We start from the raw sequence: 18,077 nt of genomic DNA, 5'->3' as shown, positions 1-18,077 counted from the left end.
GTTGGGGCACCATGCCCTGTCTCCAATGTCCACCCTCATCATTCCCTGGGGATCTTTCTACTCCCCTCCCCTGCTGTTCTGCTGCACCCCCCCACCACCACCCCCAGTGCCTTGCCTCGGCATGGCGGGGTCAGATCAGGCACAATTCCCACACTGTGTCCCTGGTGTCCAACTTTTATGTGCATTAAAATACAAATCCTGGGGTCAGGCATACTTTACTCCTCAAAGTAGCATCCTTGATTTTCAGCACATTAAAAAGGTCTTGTTTTTTTTATAACACTTTTATTAACACATCATACAATTCAATCATAGCAAGAAGAGTTGTACAATTATCACGAGTCAATTCTAGAACATTTTCATTTTCCTTGAAAATTATTCATGCAATTATTTTTTTTCCAGTTGTGGCAGAAAAATGCACAGTAAAACATTCTCCAATTCAACAACTTCTACATATATAATTCAGCGTCATTAGTTACATTCTTCGGGTTGTACAACATTATTGATATCCTTTCCAAATGTTTCTACCACCATGAACACCATTCCCCCTTCATGACATGGTCCTTTGTAAGCAAGGTGTTTGGGAGTCCAACCTGAGACATTTTATGAAGATGTCCAGATATGTTAACATGGTTGCTTTAATGCTTGCTTAATACTTTTTGAATCTAAAGTTGAGAAGCAATACAAGAAGGCCTATGTAATTGCTGCACCTCCATAAACAGGTCAACCTGAAGGAAACAAGCCCTTTGCTTGTGCTGTTAGAGATAATCTTTGAGGTTATTATGACAAGGCTGGAGAATTCCCCAAGGAGATTGTGAAAGTCTTTGAAATGGGCACAGAGATTACTGGGTTTACCTGCAGTGATTACTTCGCATTGCCTAACGTTCATTTCCAGATTTCCTTTTTTCAAAAAGAAAACCAAGGATCCGTAGTGTAGTGGCTACACCTTGGGCTGTGATCCACAAGGTCTGCAGTTTGCAAACACCAGCTACTCATGGGAGAAAGAGGGGTTTTGACTCTCCTAAAGAGTGTCTAAGCATGATTGCATGATCGAACTCTTGAATTGTACGAAGAAAAAGTAAAATAAAATAAAAAGGTCTCGTGCAGAAGATATACCTAATTAATGCAACACGTCTTTTGATCTCTTGACTACTGCTTCCATAAGTAGTGATTGTGGATCCTAACCAAATAAAATCATTGACAACTCCAAAATTTTCTCCATTTATTATAATTATACCAAATGGTATGGTAAACCAAAGGGACATGGTCAAGTTGTGAGAATTTTGGTCTTGTTTACTGAAGGCTGCCATCTATAATTTTCATCAACAAGTACTTCTGGTCCTTCTCATATTGAGCAAGCAAGGTTGTGTCATTTGTTTATCACAGATTGTTCATTAACCTTCCTCAAATCTTGATGCTCCATTCTTCATATAATCCAGCTTCTGTGATGATTTATTCCACAGACAGATTGACTAAAGAGGGTGAGAGGATACCAGGCTGATGCATACCTTTCCTGATGTTAAACCACACAGTATTCCTGTTCTCTTTGCACAACTGCCTGTTGATACATGTACAGATGTTTGCATGAGCATAATTAAATGTTCTGGGGTACACATTATTCTCATGGCTATCCACAATTTCCTATGTTCCAAACAATCTTTTTTTTTTTTACGTAGTCAATAAAATACATGTAAGCATCTTCCTGGTATTCTCTGCTTTCAACCAAGATCCATCTGACATCAGCAATGACATTTCTGTTCCACATCCTCTTTTGAATCCAGCCTGGCCTCCTGACAGCTCCCTTTCAAAGTACTGCTACAACCATCATCTTATACTCTTCAGCTCTATTTCACTGGCATGTGATTTCAGTGAAAGTGATCTGAGCATTCTGTTGGGTCCCCTTTCTTAGGAATGCACACAAATATGAATCTCTTCCAGTCAGTTGTCTAAGGAGCTGTCTTGCAAGTGCTGTCTTCCACCATCACCAATAAACCATGTGAACCACCAGTACAACTGACAAACAAATGTGAAAGAAGAATAGTTACACAGCGGAAATGCAAGTAGCAAGGTGTACTGTTGAAAGACCGTTAATGAGATTTCAAAGAGTGAGTAACTGAGTTATGAAAATGGTATTGTAAATTGAAGGGAAGTTGGTTAACATATTGCCAATAATATTAAAGATTATCTTCTATTAACCTTGTGTGGGAAACATTATGCTAAGTTGTCCCCTAATATTCTGAACCTTTGTTATGCAAGCTCTGGACTGCTGGATGTAAAGGGAAAGCCAATTCGGTATATAAGCTATGTCATATGATGCCGTTGATATGAAGAGAAGATCTTTTTCTGAGTGTGTCAGACCTACTCAATCATGTCCTTGAATAAGTTCAAAGAATGAGAAAATTAACATAAGGCAAATTCTCCATTGCTAGAGATGGAGAGGGCCTTGTGATTGGTCTGGAAGAAAGAGTACCCCTTAGTGGCAAAGAGAAGGGAATCAAGAAGCTCTGCCCAATACGACAAGAAATTAAATTTACCATTACCTTAATACTATTCAAAGTGAATTATTCTCCAGAGCTTCTGAAGCATTTCAGAAGAACCGGATGCCCAGTATCTTGATTTGAGCCAGAGCAGAGAACATGACTATGACCTTCTGATACCATCGTGGAAGCTGCCTAAAATCGGCTGTGTGTGTGTGTGTGTGTGTGTGTGTGTGTGATTTAACACAACATTTGAAAACGAATACACCGACTGTGTGAACATTAAATTGTAATGCCTGCCATAAAATGCCAACCCCAACTCTCCTCTCCATCGTCCTCACCAGCACTCTGAGTTCTGCTTTCCTTTTCTGCCAAGACACACGGGTCTCTGTGGTAATTATAGCTAATGCTTGCTGAAGGTGAATATGTTATTCTTCTGTAATACATATTTACCTTTGAAAAGAATTTTTGGACAGAAGTTTTGGTTTTACTTAAATGTATGACTATAATCGTGGAATCTAAAATTACTGTGATGAAGAAAATAAAAAGCTGAGGCACTATGAATTTAGTTGATGCCTTTGTATCTGAACGTATCCACTTTTTGAAAAAGAACCAATCCTTCATGGCTTTTTTCTTTAACAAGCGTATTATTTCTACGGTACACGACACAGCAAAGTAGGGAGCATTCCGTTTCAGAGTCTGAGTAAAAATCCTCTGACTTCAAAAGAAATATTCTTAATTGTGGTACAACTGTTTTGTGGTGAAATTTACTTTTTAGTTATAAATATAGAAAAAAACACATATTACAAACTATAGAATATTATAAAGTGGAGAAAACACAAATTACATTTTTAGAAAAAGATAATCAATTAAAGAAGGCTCAAAAATAGAGTGCATAGTAAAGAGGAGTGAAAATTATTAACCATATATCCAGCAATAGTTGCTCAGTAACATAGGAAATATTAAATAAGCATTTTGTTCATCCAAATTATAGTTTTAATGTCTACTAGGCAGTAAAAAAGAGGAAACACAAAGGTGAGTAAAAGATATTATTTGCTTTTTGTCCATGAATTCATCACTGAGAGTAGCCTGAGCAGACATAAATAAACAAAAGACATGGTATGAAGTAAAACATTTATCACTCCATTTGTTACACTATGGTGGCTTCTGTGCAGTTATGCTTCCAGAAGCTATGCCATTGCTGGATTAAATACCAACCGGCTGACTGATGTGGATGGATTTCAGCAGAGCCTCAGCAAAGCCTAGAGACAGGCTTGGAAAACCGCTTCTAGAAATTTGACAGCGGAAACCCCATGTACTCATTTTCAATATAATACTGAAAGATGATAGTCCAGGTTGGAAGTTACTCAAAATACCATGGCCATAACAGCAGACTCTAGCAAACCAATGATCGTGGAGATATCACAGGCCAGATGATGTTTCCTTGAACATGGTGTCTCCATGCAATGCAGCAGCCTACTTTCCTGTCTTCAACTGTGTGACGTGCTGTTAAGAATATGAATGAAATATTGATGAGGCATAGAATAAGGAGGTGGCCACTTGGAAATTATTAGTGTGAATCAATAAGACTACAGAGTATATCTAGCATTTTAACTTCCCTTTAAAGGGGAAGATTTTCCTAAATAGAGAAAAAGTAAAGGATAAGTTAAATTTCAGTAGCAGTATAGACAAATGAATAAAGCCTTCAGTTCTAATATTCCCCAAGCATTAGATTTTGCAAGCTTTAAACGATGAGAAGTGAGACTACAGGAACATGGGATCCATTCATAAAAGAATTTTGAAAGACACTCTTAAGAAACATGGAAGGTATTTAGTACTATAACTATCCTGATGTTGCTAGGGAACATCAAATACTTCTAAGTGAAAAATTACAATTCACCACTTACAGTTTAGAAGGAAATCTCAAAGAATAACGAACAAAGAGGATACGAAAATCCCAGGAGTAGTTTTATTAGAAATAAAAGGATTAAGGAAACCTAGTTCATTGTTTCCACCCTTTCTTATTTTTCCTTTACATTAATGGAATCATTGATATTTAGATTTCTAAGAGATTGGTCGACATATGTAGTTACTTATTAGTAGTGAAATGTAACATAATGATTTATTTTGAAAACACCTGGCAAAAACTATCTCAACCAAAGCTAATATCACCTATGACAGGACGACTCACGTCGAACTTCTTGATGTGATGAATGAGGGCAGAGCAGAGCATTTATAGTCTTCTAAAAGGTTTAAAGAGCTCTGGTGACATAGTGGTTGATCTTTGAGCCTCAATCCTCAATGTTTGCAGTTTGAAACCACCAGCTGCTCCAGAGGAGAATACAGGGTTTTCCTGTCCCATAAACAATTGCCATCTTGGAAACTCACAGGGGCAGTTCCACTCTGTCCTATAGAGTTGCTCTGAGTTACTATTGTATAAAGGTAGGGACAAAAAGGACTAAAATGTTCCTGGCCCAAGCGTGATATTTTCCACTGCCTCATATGCATATGAAAATTGGACATTGTAAAAGGAAGACCATAAAAGATCCATGCATTTGAATTGCGGTGCTGGAGAAGAATCTTAAAAGTACCATAGACTGCTAAAAGGACAAGCCAATCTTTCTTGGCAAAAATACAGTCCAAGTGCTCCTTGGAGGCAAGGATGACAAGACTTTGCATATACTTTTCATACTTTGGACATATTGTCAAGAGAGACCAGTCTCTGGAGAAGGACAATCATGCTTGGTAAAGTGGAGGAGCAGGGAAAAGAGATGGATTAGCACAGTGGCTGAAACATAGAAACAAGTTTAAGGCTGATGCAGTGTAATTCTGTGTTTCAGTGTGCTGTCCATAGGGTCACTATGGGCCAGAACTGACTGGATGGCATCTAACAGCAAGAAAAGGAAATATAAAACAAGCCCAAAGAAAGAGGTATTTTAGAATAGAAACAACTTATAACATAGAAGGAAAACCTATGTTTTAAAAGAAAATAAACTGCATAATTACTCCAGAGTAAAATAAATTAAAGATGCATGCAGGATGAACACAATATATGATCTTGAACTAGAGGTTCAATGAAGGGGGTGGGGAGAGTACAACTACTATACAAAAGGGCATGGTACTTTCCAAAAACTTGGTATGGAATACCTTATTCCAGCAATCATCATCCTAGATATGTAACCTCAAATAATGAAACCTAATGACACAAGTCAACATATAATCATACCAATGTTCAGTGCTACTTTATTCAAACTAGCGAATGCATATAAACAACCAAAATGCTCATCAACTTATGAATGGCTCCACAAATTATAGTACATGCAGACAAATGAAATATTATGCAACCATAAAGAACAATGATGAGTTGACATATTATAGAAGAAACTTAGGGCAAAGTGCTACATGACATAATGAGCATCTAAGGATAAATATTGTATGGTGCCTTTTCATAAGACAAATTATACACATAGAAAGAGAACAGTTGAGATATAGTCAACTAGTATGGCACATCTAGCCATAATTCCTTAAGTGACATAATTCTGGACTCTGTGTCTGTGGCTACGGCCCCATCTTTGGAGAGGGTTCTTTGTTACAAGATTAAGGTGGGGTTAAGTCCTGAACTTACCCGAGGCTGGGAACCAAGTCACACCATTTTGAAGACTACTGTCCTGAGAGAGTGGCTCAAGACCCCACCCTTCCCTTCCTTGGAGCTATGGTCAACTAAAAGACAGAAACCACTCATCCATCGAAGCCATTCCTCTGTGTATAAGCGTTATCTGGGACATGGAGAAAAATCTGAGGGCCATGTCCAAGATCCCTATCTGAAGTGGTGGAGGCGACAGAAACCAGATGCACCAGAAACTGTGGCATAGAGAATCAGAGGAGCAGTGCCAAGACTCTGGGATACTTTCTCCTTATCTGGCCCGACAGCATGGGACTGTAAGACAGAGTGGCAAGCACTCTTGTTTCTTGGCCCAAAGAAGCAGAAGCCCAGGGACCATGTGGCTGAAAGGCTGAGAAACAGAGAGAGACTCCCTTGCTGGCTGAGGAGAGGTATGGCTGTGTATTAAAAATGACATCTTTACTGTTTACTGATCTTGGCTTTTGGTTATATATTAACTTCCCTAATAAACCCCCTTAACCTTGAATACTGTGTCTATAAGTACTGTGTGGCTACTGCTGTGAAACAAGAAGGTTGAACCCAGCATAGCTGCAGAGTGGTGTGTAAAGAATGGTTGGGATCAAAATGGGTAAAGACAGATGGGCCGTGGAAGCATCTCTGACCGCTGCCTCCTGACAGTAGGGAAGCCAGAGGATGTCCAATCCTGGGTCGTCTTCTGTTCCAGAGTTCATATGCTGTTAGCAGAGAAAGGGTGGGGAACTGGATGTAAGTTTTGTAGACCATGCTGTTGCTATCACTAGGTGCCATGGAGTCCAATTTGACTCCTGGCCACCCAATGTCAACAGAATAAAACAGTAGTGGGCCCTGCGTCATCTTTACAAGTGCTGTTACTTTTTAGTCCATGCTGCAGCCACTTTATCAATTCATCTCACTGAGAGGCTTCTTCTTTTTCCCTACCCTGTTAGACAACTTTACCAAGCTGTCTAACACATAAGCATAATTTACTTTGAATGGGAATCACCCATCCTAATTAACATATCATAAGTAAAATGATGTCTTGACACTCTCGCTTCTGTGGAGCATTCTAAATGCACAGCTTCTAATTAAATGTGTTAATTATTTTGAAAATCTATCATATGCTCCATATTCTTAACCAACACGATAATTCAATATTTCATTTCTTTGCCTCCTTTTCTTATTCACTAACCAACTTTCACTTGCATTTAAGAGAATTGCTAACACTATGGCTTAGGTCTGGTGAACTGTAGTGCACAGTCTCATCTTCATTTTTCAATCAATTTCAAGACGTTTTTTGAAACATATATGAATAATTTGAATATTACTTCAAGGAGCTTTTTTTGTGGATTCAAGTAAAATTACAACTTGAAAAATTCAAAATTTTCTGTTTATTGTGATGTGCTTATTAAATCTAGTTGTGAGGATTTTAATTCTCTTATGTTAAGTTGCAATCCAATTGAAGGCTGTAGTCTTCCCTTTTAATCAATAAGTGCTTCAAATTCTATTGGAAAGAAGAATTAAGATATGTGAATTATTATTGTGTTGCCAAAGATTACTGACGACATCATGGACTGCCAGGTGCCCCTGTGGCGCAGTGGTTATACCTTGCAGTGCTTTTCTGAAAAGTCAGCAGTTCAAAGCCACCAGATGCTCCTTGGGAGAAAAACAGAGCTCTCTACTCTCTTAACGAGTCAGTCTTGGAAACTCACAGGAGTGGTTCCACCCTGCCAGACAGGGTCAGCATGAGTTGCCATTGGCTTGAAGGCAGGGAGTTTGTTTCTTTGCGGGGGATAGGCCACAGAAGAATAAATGAATCTGTCTTGAAGAACAGCTGGAATATTTCTTAGAAATGAGGATGGCAAAACTGTGTCTTATGTACCTGTTATTATGAGAGACAAGTCTCTGGTGAAGTACATCTTGCTAGGTCAGGTTGAGGGTCAGAAAACAAAAGAAAGACCCTTAATGAGATGGATTGGTGCTCTGAATACAGCAATAGTTTAAAACATAGCAATGGCTGTACGGATGGTGCAGGTTAGGCAGTGTTTCATTCTGTTGTGTGTATGGTCACTATGTGTTGTAACTGGATCCACAGCTATTCCTAAAATAGTTTCTTATATTTAATTTATATTACTTTGGCAAATAAAAGATACCCAATCTTTGCGAGACCATCCAAACCTGAACTGGTTCTTATATTTTAATTATGAAGGCTTTACATTCACTATGATGATCTAGATACAGTGAATAAATATAGGTTGTTACTTTTCCCTAGAAAATAATTTAAAAATGCATACATATCCAGAATATTCTACCAACTGTGCCTCAGGCAACCTGATCGTAGCACATGGAAAAGCACTGTGTGAAGAGTTTCCTTTTAAAATAGGGCCTCAATTTCTAAAAGCTGAGAGAAGCCCTGTAATGATGCTGCTTTGCTAGTTTGACAAGGAATTAGGAATTAGCACACTTATGGTTTTAATTATATTGATTTATTGCCAGCAACTTTTTAATACAGAATTCAGTTACAGTCTATCATGCCTTGATAATTAAAATGCACTTTGGTTTATTGTTTCTTACTGACTTGTGGGAAAACAAGTAAAGTTACAAAAGCTACTTGCATTGTCTGCCTATTAATTTCTGCTAATCACAGTCAGTGCCTTGTCCCTAAAGTGCTGTAAAATCCAGACAAATAGTATTACTATCCTTGCCATCTCTAGCTCTATAGATAATTGTCTTGATATAGCATAATTCTGAGCAATGTTTCCCTGAATAACAACATGTACATGCATACATAATGCATGTATGAATTCTGTTTGCCTTTAAGAAGCTCCACCTGGTAAAAAATCTGGACATCTTCAAAGTTAGTGTTCACAGCACTTAGCATTTGGTTTTTAAAATAATATTTATTCCTGCATGTGAGTCAAAATATTACAGAGCTTTCTCTTTCTGATCTGTTATTATCTGTGAGTATGAGAAATTGTGTGAGCTAGCTCATCATGTCTACTAAATTATTAAATATATTTAAGTGTGAACGAAGTTCACTATGTTGAGAATTCTGGTCAACCTAGATGTAAAAGTGTTACAGTATTTTAAAAGTTCCTTCTTTTAAATAACCCAGAAAGTAGTATCTTTTTAAGGTGAAAGTTTGCTCACCTTCCTTGAAATATTGTGAATATGTCAATGACAGTGTCTGGAACTAAAGCAAAAATATTTCTTCTCGAGGAGGAGCAATTTCAGGATGAGAATGAATGATTCTAGAAATATTCTGACTGTGGTTATTGTTATATTGTTTTAAGGCATCCTCGGTCACTGACAAAATGAGCGTGCTTGGGCTCTGTACATTCACTTACATGTAAGCCTACCGTTTCTGAATCCCTGGGTCTGGATCCACTCTAATTTTTTTCATTTAATTAGTGTAAACCTTTTTTGGAAACCCCAAATAGTCTCTCCCTTCAACAATACTTCTTCTTTCTATGAGTAGTTTCGTCCTAAGTTGCTCTGCCACTTTTCTCAACTTCAAATCCAAGTCTCCAAACTGCCCTCTCCGAGTCCCTAGAGGAGTACGTCTCCCTTGTCACTGTCAGGCAAAACAATTGGCCAAGAAGCACATCCACAGATTCTTCACCTTTTTCAATACCCATGTTCACAAGAGGAAAAAGTTAGGCTGCATTAAATAAAATAACAAACCATTAAACGATATATATGTGTTAGTCCCCTGGGCTACTTTCTTTACACTTATTGGCCACTGAAATTTTCAAGTGGATCTGTCTATATGGTTTCTTAGAAATCAATAAACTAAGGTTCGGGAACATAGCTGTTTTGTTCAATTTTACCCAACTAAGAAGTTAAAAGACTAGTCCCAAACTCAGACCTCTCTTCATAATTCATTCTTAGTAAAACGAGGGTTAATTGCCTTTTTAGATGGAAGGAGATTGTATAGAAGAGAAAACAAATCTCAGCCCTGAGATGAGAATGCAGAGAGACAGGAGAGAGGACAAACTTTTTTTCATAGAACTATAATCAAAAGAAAAATGTTCAGATTTGGGAAGATAAGGAGTAGCCGGAATGTTAGAAGATATGTGGCTGACTAATAATAGTTTAGTTTTACATAGTGTCATGCTAAGTTGTCAACAACCAAGTCATGAAAATGCTGAAGAAATAACATCAGCAGAAACACCAACCAGAAAACAAGAGCTATAAAATGTCAGCTTGGCTATGTAAAATTATTATCATCTGTTGCCCATTCATGCTTAATTACCATATATCCCAAAAGCAATTATGCATATCATTAAGTAGATACTAGATTAACTAACGTACATTTAGGAGATCAAAGCCATAAAGCAGTATGTTCAACCTTTATTGCTTGTGGCTCATGTAGCATCTACTCAAAGTTTAAAAATGTTAGAAGTGCAGTTGATGATGAAGTTTTATGGTATTGTGTTGGCTAATCAATTTTACAGCATTAAAGAAGTAGTAGCAATGCAGCTGTCAACCTGGTTAAATGTTCCCTTTGCAGAAATATTTCATACAAGAAAATTGTAGTCTTTAATGCAGAAGAAAAATCTATTAACTATCTTTAAACTTCAGCTTTCACGTCATTACCATGTTCTGATACCACCCAAAATTCAGTATTTATTTTTTCTAGAAAAAAGTTCTAAAATTATAACTAAGTGGATTTGTGTTTACTCTTTTAAATGTTAGAGCTCATATTTGTTGAAATGGCTTAATTAATGTACTGTATTTTACTTCCTTGAGTTCTAATTTCCATTGCAACATCTACACAGAAACTCACAGACAAAATTCAAGTATAAAAACTTACTAAGGGAGTAATGTCAGGGAGAAATGTTCAGGGTACTTGTTTACCAGGACATGTTACAACGTTTCAGATCTGCTAATAAATGCATAAAGGGGCATGCCACATCGATGCAAGCTTTAAGCTGAAGGCATTTGACTCAAGCTCTAGAGGCCAATTAGCACAGCTTCTTGAATTAAGTGGCCAGAGGTACCCAGTCCCAGTAAGCTTCAGCCCCCAAACACTTAGTTGCACTTCCCTACTGAAGTGCCCAGAGGAACCCCAAGTCACAAGCTAACCCTCTAAGCGAAAGCTCCCAACTTGCTCTGTGGGTTGTGAAGTCCATCACCCTGGTCCATGCTCTGTCTCCTTGTTATACTACTGTGCCTCTGATGCTATAATTATCATGGGGTTCCAGAAGGCTTACTGCCTAGGGCTCTCAGGTCCTGAGGACACACTTCACTTAGTTCTAGTTGGTAATGAGATTCTCTCCAACTTCTCAGAGGGTTCATTTTATACACAGCAGGATGGGACTCTATAGAATCCTATTCACAATTACTCATAGGTGAATCCTATCACTATCCCCACCCACCCGTTTCTTACCACACTCATGCAGGGAAAAGTAGCTTGGTATGAGTTAGAGACATTAACTAGAAAAACTACACTAAGTAATTTACTGCCCCTGAACTTGTCATGCAAATTTTACATATCTTTTTTCTTAATATTATTATAAAAAAATAAGGAAAAAAACCACATTAATATCTGCGACCTTATGCTAAAACAAATGAGACATTTCATGTAATGGTTACACCTGTGAGCCCTGAGATTCCATCATGATTCTTGGTTTTCCACACTGTGTATTTATCATTTCTCTGAACTTCAGTTTCTTCATTTATAAATGTCCATTTACAAAAAAGATTTAGTGGTATACCCATCCACTACTTTTCTATCAGCTTGTCAGTTGCTGGCTTGTGTGATACTGTGATGCTATAAGTTATATCATTGGAATTTCAAATACCAGCCGGGTTACCCAAAGCAAACAAGTTTCCTCAAAGCTTCCACTAAGAAAAGACAATGAAGAAGAAATAGGCTGTCCACTTTAGAGGAATTAGCCACTGAAAACCTTATGGACAGCAGCAAAGCATTGCCAGAGACAGTGACAGATGAGGCCCTCAGGTTGGAAGGCAATCAAAATATGATGGAGAAAGACCTGCCTTTTCCAAAAAGAGAAGACCATAATGACATATGTGAAAGAAAGCATTTGGGACCTTCATTTGCTGCTCAAGAAGGTTCCAAAATGAGAAGAAACAGCTGCAAACATCAATTAATAATTGAAACTTGGAATGTACAATACATGAATCTAGGAAAATTGGAAGTCATCATAAGTGAAATGGAATCCATGAAGATTGATATCCCAGGGATTGGTGAGTTGGAATGGACTGGTGTTGGCCACTTTGAATCAGATAATCCTATGGCTCACTATTCTGGGGATGACAAACTTCGGATGACAAACTCAAACTCCCACTATTCTGGGGATGACAAATGTTGGTGTTCCATCCAAAGTCAAAAAAGACATTTTGAGATCTGCCTTTAAGTATTATGCTGTCTTGGATATAATCTATCCACAAATATGAAAATTCAGTCCATATAATTATTATTCAGATTTATACACCAACCATTAAAGCTAGTGATGAAGAAATTGAAGAATGTCACCAATGTCCAGTCAGAATTGATCAAACATGCAATCAGATGCATTTATAATTCTTCCTTCCTGGAATGCAAAAGTTGGAAATAAAGACGAGGGAACCAGAGTCGAAAGCATATGGCCTTGGTCGTAGGGATGAAGCTGCCAATTACATGATAGAATTTTTCAACAACTTCTTCACAAAATCCTTATTTCAACACCACAAAATGTGACTCTACACTTGAACCTTTCCAGAAAAAATATACAACAATCAAATAGATTCTGGTAAAGCAACTGCATCTCTGGCAAGAGATGATGGAGGTGTTCAATACCAGCACCTAGCATGATGCCAGCGTCCCACTGTGGCACAGACCATCAATTGCTCGCATGTGAATGCAAGTTGAAGCTGAATAAAATAATCTACAAAACCCCAAATAAAGCCTTGAGCATATCCTGCATGGAGCTGAAGATCACCTCAAGAATAGCTTTGAAGCACTTCATCTTAATGAGAGGAGACCTGATGAACTGTGAGATAACATCAAGAACAACATGCAGGAAGAAAGCAAACGGTCATTAAAATCACAGGAAAGAAAGAAAACTTCAAAGTGGATGTCAGAAAAATCTCAGAAACTTACTGACTCATAGAGTGGCTTAGATAAATGCAAAAATTGATGCAGTAAAAAAACTGTTCAGAAAATTTCAAAGAGTACCTAGAAAAGAAAAAGTAAAGTATTATAATGAGATGTGCAAAGACTTATAGTTAGAAAACCAAAATGGAAGAATACACTCTGCATAACTTAAACTTAAAGAAGTGGGGGGGGGGATTCACCCTCGAGTTGCATGTTTGAAAGATTCTATAGGCCAAACATTGAATGATGTAAGAAGCGTCAAAAGAAGATAAAAAGAACATTTAGTCACTGTACCAAAAAGAATTAGCCAACATTCCACTGTTATGAGTGGTAGCATCTGATCAAGAATCAATGGTACTGAAGGAAGATATTCAAGGTTCATTGAAGGCATTAGCCAAAAACAAGCCTCAAGGAATTGACAGAATATGAGTTAAAATATTTCAACAATCTGATGACGTGCTCACTTGTCTATACCAGGAAATTTGAAAGACAAGCTACTTGATGAATTGACAGGAAGAGATTCATGTTTGTACTCATTCCAAAGAAAAGTGAGCCAACAGAATGTGCATATGAATATGATGAAAATGATACAATCTTAAAGCAATTTTCCCCTGATTTTATCAATTTGTTCTATTAAAAAATAGACGCAGTATACTTGATGGTTCCACATAGGCACGATTAAGTGTTCTGGAATTTCCATTTTTCATATTATCCATAGTCAATTAAATATACTAACAGATTCCTGGTATTCTCTATATTCAGCCAAGATCAGTCTGATGTCACTGGTATCCTTTGTTCCACACCCTCTTCTGAATCCAGATTGAATTTCTGGCAACTACCTGTATAGGTACTGCTTCAAATGTTTTTAAGATTATCTTCAGCATAATTTTACTTAGATGCAATATTAATGATATTGTTCAATAAATTATGTTGGGTTACTTTTCATTGGAATGAGCATAAATATGGACCGCTTCCAGTTAGGTGGCCATAGGGGAGTGAGCACTTTGAGCACACTATCAGTTCTTTTTTTGTACTTGCTATTCTGTATTGTATTTGATCATTCTTGTGTTGATAATCTGTCAATTCTTAGAGACTTGTTTCTCACCAGTGTGTTCAGTGAAGTTTGGATTTCATTCTTCAATACCATTTGCTCTTTATCATATACTACCTCCTCTAATGGTTGAATGTTGACCAATTCATTTCATTGTAGGTCTTTGTTGCAGAAAAATTTCCTATCGCAATACAGTGTGCTTTAGGATAGATCTTGAAATGAGTTTTTGTTTTGTTTTGTTTTTTATTATGAATGTGAAACTGTTCTTCTTCAGTTTAACATTCCCAGCATAGTAGATCATATGATTGTGTGGTATAAAGGACTACATGCATACATACATACACTACATACATACATACATACATACATAAAATGACCAATACCAATCCACTCCTACTATGATATCTATCTTCAAGTGTTTCACTTTATTTGGACAAATTCTATATTTTCTAGATTCATACCTCATGCATACTGTGTTCTGATTATTAATGGGTGTTTGCAGCTGTTTCTTCTCATTTTTGCATTATTCCACATCAGCAAATGAAGATAATATAATGTTAGCCCATATATGGCAATAAGGTTCACACTCTTTGCAGAGACAACATTAACAGCCTTATTTATAATGTGTTGGAACATACATGGTTTATCTTCATTCACTATACAAGACACTATTCTGCTGCTATTCACAATGTTTGCACTGGCCATATTTTAGAAGTAGATCAATGGGTCCTTCTTCCTAGTCTGTCTTAGTCTGGACTACCACTCAACCGCAATGGGTATCTGAAATGTCAGTGGCAATGTTTTCCAAACCACAAACCAAACTCACTGTCGTCAAGTCAATACTGATGCACAGAGACTCTGTGGGATGACACAGAATTATCCCCATAGGTTTCAGAGACTGTAACTGTTTATGGAAGTAGAAAGTCCCATCTTTCTCCCATGGAGCTGCTGATGGATTTGAACTGTTGACCTTGGCTATCAAAGCCCAGCACATAACCACTATGAATAGTATTCAGCATCACAAAAAAATACACTTTAACAGAGAAGTTATGGATTGCTAAAAGCATTTGATATTAACTGTGTTTTATTTTAATGACAGGATCTTTACCTGAGATCAATGGACCCAAAGGCTTCTGTATTAGACTGGGTTGTCTAATTCAACTAGCTTCCTCACAGTGTTAACTTATATAGGAGCAGACCACATTACCAATTAAGCTTATTTCCAATTGCATCAAGGCTGTGACTTGATTAAGGGGATAGCAATATCCTCGTTGACATTAAATCATTTCAAGAGGTAGCATCTGAGCAGGAGCTAATGGTACTGAAAGAAGGCTAAGCTGCACTGAAAGCATTAGATTAAAGCAAAGCTCCAGGAATTGATAGAATACCAATGGAAATGTTTCAACAAGCTGATAAAAGTACTGAAACACTCTCCTCTATGCTAGAAAAGTTGGAAGAGAGCCACTTGGCCAACTGACTGGAAGAGAACCGTATTGATTTCCATTCCATAAAATGTAACCCAGTATAATGCTAAAGTTATAAAACAATATCATTAATATCACATGCAAGTAAATTTTGGTGAAGATCATCCAACAAAGTTTGCAGTGATACATTGACAGGCTGATGCCAGAGGTGCAGGCCAAATTCAGAAAGAGACATGGAACAAGGGATATCATTGCTGATGTCAGATGGATCTTGGCTGAAAGTAGAGAATACCAAAAAGTTGTTTGCTTGTATTGCTCAACTATTCCAAGGCATCCGACTGCCTGGATCATAACAAATTATGGATAACATCAAGAATCATGGGAATTCCAGAAGACTTCATTGTACTTTCGAGGAACTTGTACTTGGGTCAAGAGGCGGCTGTCCAGAGAATAGGGGAATACCACATGGTTTAGAACAAGGAAACGTTTTCCTCAGGGTTGTATCCTCTCACCATATACATACACATATGCTGGCAAATCATCAGCGAGCCTGAATTATATGAAAAAGAATGTGGCATCAGGATTGGGGGAAGGATCACTAACCTGCAATACGCAGACGCACACCCTTCTTGCTGAAAGTGAGGGGCACCTAGAGCATTTGCTAATGAAGGTCAAGGATCGCAGCCTTCGGTGTGGGTCACAACTCAGTGTAAAGAAAAGTAAAATCCTCACAACTGGACCTGAAGGAAACATTGTGACAAATGGAGACAAGGTTGAAGTAGTCAAGGATTTCATCTTGCTTGTATCCACAATCAATGCTCATGAAAACAGCAGTCAAGATATCGAACAACACATTGCATTCAGTAAATACGCTACACAAGATTTCTCTGAAGTGTTGAAAAGGAAGGGGGTAAACTTTGAGGAATAAAGTGCGCCAGATCCAAGCCATGATATTTCCCACTGCCCCGTAAGCATGTGAGAGTTGCACACTGAAGGAGGAAGGATGAGGAGAAATCAATGCATTTGAACTATGGTGTTAGTGAAGGAGATCCAAAGTGCCACAGACTGACAAAAATACAAACATAACTACCTTGGAAGAATTACATCCAGAATGTTCCTTAGAGGCCAGGATGGCAAGACTTCATCTCACATGCTCTGGACATGTTATCAGGAGAGACAAATCTGCAGAGGACAGCATACTTGGTAAAGTGGAGGGACAGTGGGTAAGAGGAAGGCTCTCAATGAGACGGATTCACACTGTGGCTGCCAACAATGGGCTCAAACACAGCCACAGCTTGGAAAGATGGCACAGGATAGGATTGTGCTTCATTCTGTTGAACACAGTGTCACTGTGAATCAAAACTGACCGGATGCCACTAACAACAACCACATTCAGTCTAATCATCCTATAACCGCTTGACTCTTCACAGCAGATTCAATTAGGAACTTGATCGGATTATGTTTGATCACATCATTGGGCGAGGCATCAGCAGACAACTACTGAGATTCCTGGCCCATCCAGTAGAAACAAAACCTATCACAGTTTCAGAGAATACACTTCTTAATTCTGTGAAAAAGTCTGTGAGTCTGCAGATTACTTCAGGGAGAAAACATGTCATCCTCATTAGATTCTCAAAAAATCTGTATGGATGTCAGAGACATTTAGTTAACTAATGTATTTGTCTATATACAAAGAAAATAGAAAATAGAGTAGGCATATGATTTTATTAAAAATATCTGCAGGCACTTTTGTTAAATGCTTTATTAGAAATTCTACTTTAAAATGCATTTATAAGTCATACTTGAAAAATGGCCAGGTAAATTTAGGGACTTATTATTTAACAAACATTTACATCATATTTGATCACAAAGATAGCTTATCATATTTCTAATATCACCAGTTATATGGCTATTCTTTAATTTATGTAGTGTTCATTTTCAATATGAAAAGATTTAAGTAATTTCTCTTGAATCCTTATTTTCAAGAATCAATCTCCATGAATTAATTCTCATTTTACGCCGATATTACCAAAAGAAATCAAAGCACAAATATATTATTTTTCTGACACATGTTGTGAATGTGTATGGTATCAGAAGTAGAGATGTCCCCAACTATTTGTTAAATAACGCAACCACATACAATTGCTTGGCTATTTAAATGAGTATGAACGAGCCCAAGTGACTATTAGGCAAGTAGACCCGCCTTCCCTAAAACTCCATTCAATTTGAATAACATCATTGGTGATGAAAGTGAGGACAAGTCTGCCAAAGTCAATACCCTAGATCTGTGTCTATGGAACAGCTTTCTCTCTGCTAATAGTGTTTATGCCATCTGTCTGTTTCCAATTAAAGTCCATTTTGATGCAATGGCCAGATGTTCCATATTGTG

This window comes from Echinops telfairi, unplaced genomic scaffold, assembly GCF_000313985.2.
Source record: "Echinops telfairi isolate 266 unplaced genomic scaffold, ASM31398v2 ScPeMD7_7469;HRSCAF=8507_1, whole genome shotgun sequence".
In the NCBI taxonomy this organism is placed as follows: Eukaryota; Metazoa; Chordata; class Mammalia; order Afrosoricida; family Tenrecidae; genus Echinops; species Echinops telfairi.
Note: the sequence above shows the minus strand (reverse complement) of the source record.